This window comes from Suncus etruscus, chromosome 2 (genome assembly GCF_024139225.1).
Source record: "Suncus etruscus isolate mSunEtr1 chromosome 2, mSunEtr1.pri.cur, whole genome shotgun sequence".
Taxonomy (NCBI): Eukaryota; Metazoa; Chordata; class Mammalia; order Eulipotyphla; family Soricidae; genus Suncus; species Suncus etruscus.
The window spans coordinates 88,299,155-88,312,277 of NC_064849.1; the positions used below are offsets into that span (position 1 = coordinate 88,299,155).

The 13,123-nt window shown below is 38.8% G+C and overlaps 1 protein-coding gene across 4 annotated transcripts in view; it reads left to right on the plus strand.

Moving 5' to 3' along the window:
- The window catches only part of CTNND2 (catenin delta 2), a 974,640-nt gene that overhangs the window by 154,511 nt on the left and 807,006 nt on the right, over nt 1-13,123 (plus strand). The gene's annotated exons all lie outside the window — the stretch shown is intronic.

A 13,123-nucleotide genomic window follows, 5' to 3' on the forward strand; every position in this document is an offset into this window, starting at 1 on the left:
CCCTGGAGGGGATTTGGTTCCTGGAGCTGTTGTGGAGAACTCTGTCGTTTCTTTGTCTGGAATCCAGGAGTCAGGGCTGGACAGTCAGTGTTTAATTCCCTGAGGTCTAAGTTGGTTCCACATAACATACGTTCAGGGTGGGAGATGCCCCTGTGTCTTAGCAACAATTTTCTAATGACAGACACCACAATCATAGGACCCTTTCTGTCTGTGCCTATCTGTGACCTGGTTGACATTTCCTTGTGAATATTGTTTTAGCTCTCTTCCTAATCTAATAGGAAATCATGGTTTTGTTTGGTTTTGTGGTCACACTTAGCGATGTTCAGATTTTATTCTTGTCTCTGTGCTCAGGATCACCCCCTGGCAGATTATGAGAACACTATGGGGTGCCACATATTGAATACAGACAAGCTACATGCAATGGACTTGCCTTACTTGCTGTACTAACACTCCCCCAAAAGATGGCTTCATCTTGGTCAGATAATATTAATTCCTATGCAAAACCATATTCACATATTTCTGACCAATGCATTTCAAGTCAGTATGTGAATTGCAATAGGATTTCAGACTCCTGCTCCAGTCCTAATCTTTTTGGTACTCAGAATCTCTTATGTCCTTTGTAAGATGGCCCCTCCCCAATTCAGCTAAAAAGATTCATATCCAAAGAGTAACCCTCTGTAAATATGCTACTCAATTATGTTCTTATTTGTTGTGGGTCTATGTATGTCTTTTGGGGGCATATTCTTTTTGATGGTTGCATGTTATTTTTGTTGAAATAACACAATGTTTTGCAGCAGCTTCCGTTCCAGGGCTGCTTCATTAGGAATATAGAGCTATTTATTGTACCCTACATTCACTCCTCTAGGAAGAAAAGGAGCAAGTTCTCACAGTAATGTGACCCATGCCAGTTTTTTGGCAAAAGACTCTTGACTCATTCCCAGAGAATTTCTCCCCATGAAGCAAGTGATGCCAGAGAGCAGGAAAGCAGAGAATAGAGCTCAGAGTGGCTAGATGGTACCCTTCTGTGCTCATTTCCTTTCCATGCAGGCTGGTTCTTGGCATGATGGTGTCCTCAATTAGATAAAGGGAATACAGTTGTTCAGGTAAGTTGACTGCTCCAAGATGCTCCAGCTCCTTCATGAATGAGGCGGATCTTAGTTTTTTCCAATTAAATTTCTTTCTGTACATTTGGGCTCTTTCTTCTTCTCTGTTATTCAACTCCCCATTGAATTTCTAGCTTCTTTCCTTGTAGAAGTCTTGAAGTCTAAAAGTCTGAAAGTCTGAAGTCTGAAAAGTGGAATAATTTCTGAAAGGGATGCATGGATGAAAATGTGTTACCCCCCTGAAAGAAGCATTTAGTCCATTATATGTCCTCTTCAATCTCCCCATTTTATTATATCACTATTAAAAAGTCAGACAGTACAAAAGGAACATCAGACTAGACTGGGATGTGAGAAGCGAGCTAGTAAATGGAGTGTCCGTAGATACCCACTGGCCTTTGAAGTGGGATTTTCTTTTCTATGCAGAAAAGCACAGTGCACTGGCCTGTCTAGTAGGGTGGACATTTGGATTAATTGAAAAACCACCTTCATTTGATTCCTCAAAAACAGGTGTGCTAAAAATATAGTCTCAGCAAGGTAGCCTAAAGTGGGCTTTTCTATGGCTGAAAGAAGAGCATTCCTCATATATGGATTATTTCTACTTTGCAAATGAGAATTGAAGGGAGGGTTAAGACTCTGCCATGTAACTAATGCTTTAGAAAAATGCAGCATTCTTTTTGTTTTCTATCCAAAAATAAGCAGTGGGTTCAGGCATACAATATATTCTGTTAAATTTAGTTGTGTATTTTCTGAATAATGAATAATAAATGACAAACAAATAATGTTTACTTAGTTTTTAAAAATAAAACTATGTGAATATTCTGCTCAATATTAGATATCAGTTCAACCATACTTATTAATATATTACCCCTTCTTTCTTAACAGTTTTGTCCCCTTTAACATTTTTTTTTCAAAAGAGTAAGGGCATATATTAAAAGGTGATGTCCATGAAGAAAATTCTTGTTCATTTTATTTCTACTAAAAATTTTATTGGCTAGTACAGGATGATATCCTTTTAAAGTTGATTGAATAGCAGTGTCAGTCCTGTTCATGTCCTTTTTAATTGATTCTCATACATGAAAACTAGTTGTAAATCAAAGCAAAACGTAAAAAAGTTCTGTCCTTAAAAAAATGTATCTAGTGAGAGAAACAGGGAGAGAGGGAGAAATGAAGGAACAGAAAGAGAGAGAGAGCAAAAGAGAGAGCAATAGAGAGAGCACACTATATACTTTGCATGCAGAAGGCTTGGGTTTGATCCCTGGTGCCTTATTATTTTTTGAGAAGGGTCAAGAGTCAGCTCCATGCACAAAGCCTAGTGTAGCCCCAATCACTGGTCTACTCCCCAGCCCCCAGAAAACACACACACATATTCACACACACAGAGAGACAATCTTGGGCTGTGGCTAAGTTCCACCTGATTTTGGATCATACTAGCTTCAAATAAATTGTTTGTTATTTATTCAATAAAGATGAACTGTTTAGAACAATAGTCCTAGGATTCTTCCAGTGCAGGAAAGTTAAATACATTTTAATTTGGCTGAAAAAATCATAACCTGAGTGTGAATATACTGGTATATTTTCATATTTTTAAATTGCATTGGTTCTTGTCACTTCCAAAACTGGCTGTGTGAATGCTAAGAGACTGTGCTGAGGTGCCTGGGGTACTTAGACACCCCCTCTAGTATTAAAAGGTGATATTAAGTTTCCTCAATGATCCTGTAATTCCAACTTGGTATTGATGCTAGACAGCCTGAACCAAGACAAGGAAGAGGATAGAGCCAGTCCTGCTCTTTGAGATAAAGGTACATTTTCCTGAAATAGTCCTCTCCTCTATTCATTTCAAGTTCATTTCACTGTACCAGCTGAATTTGACTTATGAGAAATCATTTGAAGAACTTCTTTTGGACAAGGTAGCAGATGACTTCCCTGGAGGCCTATTTCCTCCCTGTGAATCCTATTTTAATGCAATATTTTTAACTTCTCTGGATTTCCAGAATCCTAGACTCCTGGGAGAACAGAACTTTGCTGTCCTATGTAGGGCCACATGTGAGATTTGATGGGAACAAAAGATTTTGTGGCCTGAAGATCAGATGGTTGTGTCTGTTTATCTTAAATTCAAAGCAATTTACCACTGTTAAAGGACCCCAATGTGCACAATCAATATTTTACTCTTTAAAGCAAAATTCTTCACCACTCGAGTTTCACAGACCTCTTTGAGGTCTTGGGTTATTTGAAGGCAGTAGGTGGGTGGGTGTGGGGTCCCGTTTACTCCTTTATTTGTTATTCATGTATCCTCAAAGAGCTCCCAAAATGAAAAATTGATTCCCACCCCCTTCTCCCCTTTGGGGGGAGATCTTGCTAATATGTATCCGCAGCAAATAATCCACACAGACAGGAGGGTTAAGGAGTAAAAGGTTGGGCGAAGAGAGTCCTAACTCCAAAAAACACCTGGAACCACCCAGCAAACTCCCAAAAGACCCCCGAACACCTCGCTCTCAAACTATTTATTCCGCTCTCAACATCGCCCCCACCTGGAAGGTCAAGGTGGGACAACAGGCAAAGAATAATCTTATGGAAATGTTTTCATATACAACAGGTGGGAATTTTCCCAAGTAGTACCCAGGAATTCTGGGGGTTGCAGGCTGACAGTTTTATGCAGAGGCCATAGGATGAGAAACTGCTGAGCACCTGTGGTACTAGAGATGCCCTGACCACTCTCATAGTTTTGGGGGTGTTTTCTCTCTTAACCCCCCTTTTGAGAATTCCCTAAGTTCTGAGACTTAGTAAAGTTCAAAAAAAGTATTGCTCTCCAACTTTTCAGAAGCAATTTAAAATATTTAGAGTTCTCTGTTCACCCTTCTTTGGACTCCAAATTAAATTATTTTATCTATATATTTTAATTTAAATATTATTGTTGCTATTATTATTATTAACACTACCCAAAATCCTGATGCAAAAGAATCTTACCCCTTGAATTGACCCAAATGAATTTATAATTATAACATTTCTAGCCAGGAAGTTCAGGAAATACTTACAAGTTGTTAGAGCATTTCAGAAAATTTCAAGTGGAAATAACAGAAAAAACAGCATTCAAAGATTGAGTCAAAATAGAAATTCAAGTTTCTTATTAATGAACTCATAGTGACAGGGACAGCAACAAATTTAATCAGGGATTACCACCTATCTAGGTTCTTTAGTAAATCCATTTGGGTTGTAAAGATAATGCCCCTTGGCAAGGTAAAATACCGTAGATATGTAGATTGTCAAGTCAAAATTAAAGTGGGGCCAGAGAGATCATAGATGAGAAAGGTGTTTCCCTTGCACATGAGAAGTAATCCCTGAGTTTAGAAGCAAGAGTAAATCTTTTGCATTGTTGGGTGTGGTCCACCCTCCTCCCACCTTCAAAAAGAAAAAAAAAAAGAAGAAGAAGAAAAAGAAAAGTAGTGCAAGACAGAGGTCATGTAGAAGGAGGACCATATGGTTATGGGGACGAGGAGGAGGAACTGGGATAGCAACATATTGGGTCTGGTGATGGGCTTGGTAGATAGCCAGCACTTGAGAGTAGTGATTCAGTACTCCTAAAACCTGGTGTTAAACAAGCCTTATTTTCAAATACAAAATTCCAAATCTGGACTTTATGTCTCTCTCTGTATGTTTATCATTTAAACAATATAGGTTACAGTATAATCTCAATCAAGAATATAGCAGTTTTTAAAAAGGAAATAAGAATAATGGAATGGGAATAACAGAGATGTGAGGTGACCACATTTCCTTTCTCATCTGTCAATCTTGATTCCCTGGGACCAAGCTTGCCAATAAAATGAATATAGGTACCTAGATCAGAAACTCAATAACTTAACATGGAGTCCAGGTTTTTCATTAATTGCAAAAGTCCAGAAACAGTGAGGGGTTGGTGCAAAACGCCCATTCCCAAGATATTTATCTTAAGGCAGTGAGCATGCAAAGAATAGATGTTAGTAGATCTTCTTTTCTTAGTGGAAAATTAGACACTGCTTACATATTCAAAGCAGCAGATGGAGGGGTAAAGCAGCACACATCAGCTGGTGAGAAACCGTGGCGTTATGAAAACAAGCCTGCATACATGATTACAGAGAGAGGATGCTAATTGGAGCCTCCCTGTTAAAAGTAACAATAGAGAATCATGCATGTCTGAAAAATATTCCAGTACTCATATCATTTTCTTTGAGATGTTAGTCTCTGAAGTATCTAACTTCTTTTAAAACTGGGTTGCTTAGCTGTATTTTTTTCCTATAACTTGGCATTCATAGGGTGATGTTAAAATGGCTGGATGTTCCTTAAAGTTCTACAAACACTGCTGAAACTATAGGTCTCTGATAAATAGAGATCTCACTGGAAAAAGAAATGATTCTAAAATGTAGGGTCACTTTCTTTTATTGTTGGAAGTTATAGTTTGTTTTAGATTTATGCTTGTATGGGATTTTTATACATAATGGTGATTTTTAAGATATGTTACCAGGACTATTTGACCAACAGTATCTACCTCAGGTGCATTTAGTAAATAAAAGGGACTTTTGTTTTATTTTTTTAAGGGTTCAAAATTTAGTGTATCTTTCATGGCACAGAAAAAGTGCTTGACCATCTCAGAAGATTATTAAAACTAGTAATTAAAGGATCTCAGTAGATAATTAAAACATTCTAGGGCTGGAGAGATAGTATACTGGGGAGGCACAGGCCTAACACATGGCTGATCTGGGTTTTATCCCCAACACTGCATATGGTTTTCTGAGCACTTCTAGAGTGATTTCTGAATATAAAGCAAGGAGTAATCCCTGAACATTGTTGAGTGTGGTCCCCAATTCCCTTGCCCCCCTCCCCAAATAACAAATAGTCATCTCTGCTCTCCTTTGAGGACACATCCTATGATCATTTTCACCCTTATCTGTTTTTCTTCCTTCTATTTCTTTCCTTCTCATCCTTCTCCATTTCTCAGTCTATCCTTCTCTGCATTTGGGCTTTATTTTGCTGGGAAATACAAGCTCTCTCTCCTTTTCACATGCATCTTTGTACTAAGTAATGTGTCTGTGGAAGGCCTACGCTAACTTTCTGCATATGGCTAAAGCTGATGGTTGGCTGTGTTTAGTAGGGAAGGAGGACTAAAGTGTATGAAGTGTTCTCTCTCTCTCCTGCTCCCTGTGGATCACACTAGGTGCATGATTTTTTTTCTTGACTCCTTGAAAAACATCAATTTTATGTAAAAAAAAATGCACCAGAATAAAAAAACACACTATATCTAGTTCTTAACTGGTATTTTAAGAACCTTCTATATTTAAATAGTGTTTATTTCATGTAGTGTTTCTTCAGGGTGAAAAATTGTATTTTATAGGTGTTTTTACAGCACACGTAGTGCTGAGGACTTACAGCTGGCTCTGTGCATAGGGCTTAGGGCTTATTACTGGCTCTGTGCTTTGGGATCACTTTTGACAATGTTTAGTGGACACAAATTGTGCTGGAATTGAATCTCAGTTGACTGAAAGCAAGTAATGTGTTTCATCCCCTACGCTCTCTCTCTTTCTTTTCTTCTTTCTGTCTCTCTCTCTCTCTCTTTCTCTCATCCCAGTCAATGCTGAATATTCAGATTAACATTTGCAGACTGAGCTTTGCTATCAAATTTCAGGAATACTAAATTTGCATTCTACAAAAACATAGGGAGTAGGTTGAAGTGTTCTCCTTTCTATTCCCCAAATCAGGATAACTGGTGAAGTCTCTAGAGATATAGGAAATCTTTGTTCTTGTTTTAACCAGAGTCTGGCTTTTTAAGAAATTGACTTATTTAAAGCATTATGGTTTACAGATATTCATAGTAGAGTTTTAGACATACAAGTTTCAGCACCAGTTTCACCACCATTGTCAACCTCCCTCAACCAATGCACCCATCTCTGCTCCAGCTAGTCAGAACATAACAGGAATCTTTTAAAGTTTGATTTTTAAAGTCTTCTTATAACGTTTTCATTGTTTTTAACTCTTTTGTTTGTATATTTAGTTCTGTCCTTTCTTTTTCTTTTACTTTCTTTCTTTTCTTTTTTTGGTTTTTGGGCCACACCCAGTGACGCTCAGTAGTTACTCCTGGCTATGCATTCAGAAATTGCTTCTGGTTAGGGGAATTATCTGGCATGCCATAGATCAAACCTAGATCTGTCCTAGATCAGCCACATGCAAGGCAAATGTGCTACTACCACTGTGCTATTGTTCTGGCCCCATACTTCTGTCCTTTCTTAACACCACAGTGCACCTGAATCTCCTTGGCCACTGTACCCTAAATTTCAAATAGGTCTTTCTTCCTCTCCACTTAGTTTCTTTCTTCCCTCACTGACTTTTAACTTCAATAACTTAACAAGCTCCAAGGCCTAGGATAGCCTTGATAGGAAACCTTATGGTGGAAGTTTATCTGTATAGCATTTTTGGGTTCATTACATTCCTTTCATTTTATTAACTGCTTTGAATTTCATCATTTTCTCTGCAGTTTAAGCAGAATACAGTCCTAAAATATACAGGAACTTATTAAACCTGGAATTAGACTGCCAACATATTTTCAGATCAAATGTTTAATTTTATAATTGGAAAATGATACATCTGCCTGGAGAAAATCAGTGGGGTTGAAAAACAAATTATGTGTCGACAGTGTTGGTACAGAAAAATTATACATATTTATGAATGGCCAAATCATCTTATTACTGGAATTTGAAAATATAATTATCAATCATTTATAAGGTAAATGATTTTCATGAAGTGCCTTTTCCTGGGGCATATATTTTATGTGTGGATTTATACATATGTGCTATCCACTGTACAGCATATTAAGTATATCTTTTTGGTTTTTAAGATTTTTACTATACGGGGCCGGAGAGGTGGTGCTAGAGGTAAGGTGTCTGCCTTGCAAGCGCTAGCCAAGGAAGGACCACGGTTTGATCCCCCGGCGTCCCATATGGTCCCCCCAAGCCAGGGGCAACTTCTGAGCGCTTAACCAGGAGTAACCCCTGAGCATCAAACGGGTGTGGCCCAAAAAACAAAAAAAAACAAGTAAGAATTATAAAAAAAAGATTTTACTATACAACTAAGATTCTAGATATTAAGTGGTATAGACAAAGGGTCATTAAATTGTCATTTGAGGATGTAGAAGAAATGTCATATATAGAGAAATAAAATAAAAGAAGGCCTTTAATCAAAAAATAAACTCTAGAACTGTACAATATAGTGATTTGATTTGAAGGGTAAGTTGGGTGGATATATCATGACAAGGCCCTTGAGGGGTAAAGAACATAATTGTAATTTTAGTAGAAAACAACTCTGTGTTTCCATGTTTATTTTTAATAAGTACACCTGCTGTTTATATAATGTTAGAATAAGAAGTTACTTCAATAAAATGCTTTTTTATAGTGCTTTAATATTTTAATATAATGTACACTTTAAGTACTGTTCAAAGACAGTGTGAGCTGTCCAAAGACTATATGATTATTCTCTGCATTTCTTTAAGGACTTGATTACCTGGTCATAAATCTGAGAAATGATAGTCTCCTGTTGACTTGTTGTCTTCATAGTTTATTATAAATCTCTGTGTTGTATCATTTCATCTTAATACAATTGGAATGAGGAAGTAGAAGTTTTTGAGACTCACCTGGTGCTCCCTAAAATCCTCAAATCTGGCATCATGGTCTGACCCTTGTGGTATTTGACATCTAAGCTCAAGGACTTAGATATCAGCCCTCTTATGTTGTGCTGGCTAGAATTCTGCCATTTTTTCTTAATTTATTTTTCCTCACTGTCTTCCCAGTGCTGGGGCCCAGAACAATCTGACTGGTACTGACTCCAAACGTGGATGAGCAAGTCTGCAGGCTCAGTGAAGTGAGTCTTCCCTCTTGGTGATTGTGGGGCATAAGGATTCCTCCAGAGATGCTTAGAGCTTTGTTGTGTTGAGATCTGAATTCCAGCCAATTGGTCTTTCTTCCAGCCCATGCAATTCTACATTCTTTTAAACAATAACTTTTTTTAATGATAATTTTTATTTTGGCCAAAGTGGATTAAAAATCATTCACAGTAGTATTTCAGGTACATAGTGACATTGAATTAGGGGCATTCCCACCACCAATGTTGTCCTCCCTCCAACCCTATTCCCAGTATGCATCCCATATCACCCCTCCTTTGCCCCCTTGGTTGCTAGTATAAGTGGTCCCTTCTGTTTCTAGCTTGTTGTAGATTGGGTATCGATTCTGGTGTTGTTGGCTTTGGTGTTTAAATCTGATCATATTTTACTTCTACTCAATGTTCATACGCCTGTTTGGTCTTGGTGCCCTCCATTTTTCCCCCTCAATTTGTGAGGCAGAACAAGATGGTTCAAGTTATGTGGTTCTGTTTGAAGGTAAGAAAAAAAGAGAAAAGAGAAAAGAAAAAAAGGTGGGGGGTAAAAATTCTATCCAGCAAAAAATGGGAGGAGTCCTTCTAGAGACTATAAAAATCAGTTTAAGGAAAGAAAGGGGAAAATGACAATACCTTTTTGAAGTTCCATTGCATAACAATATTTGGAAAAACATCAAGCATAGAAAATATTAAAGTACTAGAATCCTAGATCCATTCTTCACTACACACTGGTCCATTTCTTCTATGCATCCCCACCCCTTCACTGGTAATCCCTAATTTTGACTTTAAGTTTTGAGACATACCTTATCATTAGTTTCTTTTGCTTCTTTTTTGGGGGGGGGGTCACATCCGGCGACTCTCAGGGTTGCTTCTGGCTTTGCACTCAGAAATCGCCCCTGGCAGGCTCAGGGGACCTTGTGGGATCCTGGGAATCTGCTGGGAAACGAACCACTGTTAGTCATGGCTCAGCCACAGGCAAGAAAAATGCTCTGCTGCTGTGCTATCTCTCCAGATCCTCTTTTGCTTCTTTTATCTAGTGTCTGTGTGGCACATGAGAGCAATGCAATGGTGTTAGTCTTTCTCTGATGACTGCACTAAATGAGACACTCTCTAGAGCATTTGTGCTGTATACAACACTATCTTATCTATTTGTAACTAATTAATAGTTCTTGGGCCACACTCAGTAGTGCTCAGGCTTACTCCTGGCTCTGTGTTCAGGAATCACTCTTGGTGGACTCAGGAGGGCCATATTTAGTGCCTATTTTTACTCCCATGTTAGCTGCTGTCAAGGCAATCACCCTACCCAATATAATATGGATTCAAGCCCTTCATCTTTCTTTCTAACCATTAAGCATTTCTTAGTCTGGATATATTAAATTCTCTTTACCTACTCATCTGTTGCATTGGCTGGTTTTCCACTCTGGTATTGAGGTAAGGTTGCAGTGAGCATGTGGTTGCAGATATCTACTGAAAGTGTTTTTTAATACATGTTATTTGAGGAGCCATGACTTATAGCACTGCTCAAATAGAGTGTTGTGCATATAGCACTCCCACATCACAGTCTGTCAGTGTATCCACTTTATTTTTACTTATGTCTTGACATCCCTCCCACAATCCCCTGCTATTGGTCATCTCAGTTCTGTAGACACATTTTCTTGATCTGTCAACTTGACCATTTGTCATTACCTTATTGTGTTTTGCTCTAAATTACATTTGAGAGAGTTTATTCTGTGTATGTTTTCTCCTGACTGACTTCATGCAGTATAATAGGCTTTCGGTCCCTCTACATAGGAGCAAAGTGATTTTATTGTTTCTTCTTTTTATTTTTTTTGTATTTTGGGCCATACCCATTTGATGCTCAGGGGTTACTCCTGGCTAAGCACTCAGAAATTACCCCTGGCTTGAGGGGACCATATGAGAAGCCGGGGGATTGAACTGCGGTCCTTCCTTGGCTAGCGCTTGCAAGGCAGACACCTTACCTCTAGTGCCACCTCACCAGCCCCAATTTCATTATTTCTTATGGTCCAGTAGGATTTCATTGAGTGGATGTACCATAGTTTCTTTATTTATTCACCTATTATTAGGGACTTGTGTTAAACCAGATTTGGACTCTTGTGAATTGTTCTGCCATGAGCATATATTAAGTATGTAAGTGAAAAACTTCACAATTTCATTCATGTTCTCAGAAATTTATGGTATAGTTGAGTCTAAGCCACTCAGATTGATTCACTGGAGAAAGACAAAATTTATGTAATATAAGGAAGCCATAGAATAAAAAATACTCATCTTTCTTTGAGAGGACCTGGATTTCTGAGGTGAATTGAATGAGCCCCTTTCCTTAAAAGAATCAGTCTAGATGCATAACATCACTTCCTGCCATTCTCTCACTGTGTTCTGTGTCTACAGGGCTGGTGAATGTCCCAAGGTCTAGATGCCACAAAATATTATGCCGCAGTAATAATCTGTTTCCTTTCTCTACTACAAGGGAGCCACTCACACAGGCTTACTGGTAGAGCTTGTCTGGTTTAATGATTTGTGTTGAACATGCAGAGAGACCTGTTGCTGAGGATGCACAGTGCAGGATCCAAGCATCTGGGTGCTGGGAGTTGTAGCATCTCTCCATTGTTATCAGAGTCTCTATGGCCTATACTTTGTCATTATCCTGATAGGGATGGAGGCATATTGGGGCCAGGATGGTGTTCACGGCCATTGTCTCATGAGACATGTCCATGTGGTGGTATGAGCTGGTCATAAGGCAATAGTCTATAATTGAGAGAGATCACAGACCATCGGTTTCTGTCTTTTTATGAAACTCCAGGGGATATTTTACTTCCCAGTTAACTTTTTTACTTAAAATATAAATTGGTCTTCTGACAAAAGCATGTCCACCCCCATTTTCTGTTATTAATAGAAACCACAGCATCTGTCATCTTCACCCAAAGTTTGATTTCTTCACTAAAAAATGTAGGAGAGCTTGACTGGGACACTTTCATCATTGACTAACAAAACCTTGGGATGTTATAGATGATATTGATGACTGTCAGGTGTTCATCTTGCTGTTCTTTGAACAAGTGTGATCCAAAAGATATGGAATGGGAGTAGGTGAAGGGGACATCTAGCAAGTGGAACTGACATGGCTATATGTCATTGTTTGTGCGGAATCAGGCTCATGACTCACCCCTTTAAGGTTCTGTAAATGTTTGAACAGTGCCTCTGCAATGGGGCCTGAGTGTGGACTGGAGAGAATCATGCCTGGTGGCAGGATGCTTTGAGTGCATTTTTCAGGAATGCAGGCTCCACATCTACCTAAAGAGAGGTGGGAAACATTTGGTTAAAGATTCACATGGCAGTAAGAACACACAGCTCACTAGCTCTGTAGAAACACATCACTACCATTGTTGGCTCCCTTGTAAAGCTTTTCTGGGAGTACCAGTTACTCACTGATCTTTAGACATTAAGACAGCTCAGGCACAAACTCTGCCTTTCAGGAAGTGCAATTGGAGAGAAACAGTAAGAATTATTTGTTTTGGGGACACACCTGGTGATATTAAGGGGTTATCCCCTGCTCTGCACTTAGTAGTCACTCCTGATGGGGCTCAGGGGACCTTACAGGATGCTGGGGATTAAATTTGGGTCAGCCACATGCAAGGTGAAAGCCTTATCTACTGTACTATTGTTCTGCCTAATAGAAATTTTTGAACAGAGACACAGAAGCAACATGCACACATTGTCTCATTCTTGATCCCTCAATCATTAATTGGCATTGGATTTTCTGCCATTCCTTCATGGTATGGGCTGTCCTATTCAGATGTACAAATTCTGCATGGCATTAACTTTTGGGAATGCTGCCCTCTCTAACTGGGTTTCTCCTATATGCTTGAGTTTGTTACAAAAATTTAATTTCTTTTAGCTTTTGGTGATTTTCTAAGCTGCTGGTGTGCTAACATGGGGAAGGAAGGAAGCACATAAAATACTGATGATACCCCTGACCCGCAATTGTGTGCTAGGGTAAAGCTTTCAGCTGAGTTCATGACTAACTGAAATGCCACATTCCTGGCTATACTGGTGTGCTATGGGGATTTATTAGCTTTGGGTTTTTTCTCATAATTTATTCCTATTGATCCTCTGAC